Genomic DNA, 1,271 nt, shown 5'->3' on the forward strand with positions numbered 1-1,271 from the left:
TTAACTTGAGGGAAGTGGCTTTGTGCCAGGTGATGTAAGGTTAAAGTATGACAGAGGGACAGAAACAAGTGTCTTGATGCAGAGGAGATACATGGCTACTCCAATAAATAATTATAAAATAACAACAACAACAACAACAACAACAAAAATCCTCCTGGCTTGGAATTCATTCCATGCAACATTCTGTAAGATCCATTAAGTTCTATTTACTTCCAGCACCCAACACCCTTGCCTGACCCCTCAATCTTAAGGGGTATTTATGCAGTATCAATTCTTGAAACCCAATGTAAAGGGTTTCATATCTAATTTAAAGATGCTGCTACACAATTCCTGAGATTTCATGTAGCATTGTCTTCATGTTGAGATTCCAAGCAGCATTTGCTCCAAGTGTACCTTGGAATCAATTCTTCAGTGACCCGTTTTTACCATTGTTTCTCTGCGGAATGTTTACATTTTCTGGAATGTTGATTTAAAATCCCTTTTTGAACCCTGAGCTGATACATGTGTCTGTGGTGATGGCTATGAGGGCCGTCTATGGGCATGGCTGTTCTTGTAACCCACCCAGGTCACCAAACCTATAATCAACTACATTCCCTCCATGACTCTCCAACCACCAGTGTCTCTAGAACTACTGTATCTAATGTGCCCTTTCTTTTTCTTTTTTTTAAAAGATACTGAGAAGTAATTTGAGAGATTTCACTGCTATTTCTAGCATGTCAAGTCAGCACACAAATATTCTTTCATCATCTGCTACTGCCACCCCACCCCCACACATTAATATACATAAAAAGAAATGACTGACATTAACTTCACCAGACTGTCTAATAAAGGCAACTAAGTTGAAATTTTTAAGTCACTCGTAAACTTTCCTCGTAAAAATTAATGTGACAAACAAATGTTTTATTGAGTGATTCTTCAGTTAATGTTGGCTTTTATATATATATATATATATATAGGTGACATGTAATACACCATTTTTCGAGCGTGGCCTTTGCCAGTAAGACATCTGAGCGAGATCGTTGCCAGTGCCCCTGGACTGGCTCCTGTGCAGGTGGCACGTAAAATACACCATTTCGAGTGTGGCCGTTGCCAGTACCCGCCTGACTGGCCCTCGTGCCGGTGGCATGGAAAAGCACTCACTACACTCTTGAAGTGGTTAGCGTTAGGAAGGGCATCCAGCTGTAGAAACTCTGCCAAATCAGATTGGAGCCTGGTGTCGCCTCCTGGTTCACTAGTCCTCAGTCAAATTGTCCAGCCCATGCTAGCATGGA

The sequence above is a fragment of the Octopus bimaculoides genome, chromosome 22 (assembly GCF_001194135.2).
Source record: "Octopus bimaculoides isolate UCB-OBI-ISO-001 chromosome 22, ASM119413v2, whole genome shotgun sequence".
Classification (NCBI taxonomy): Eukaryota; Metazoa; Mollusca; class Cephalopoda; order Octopoda; family Octopodidae; genus Octopus; species Octopus bimaculoides.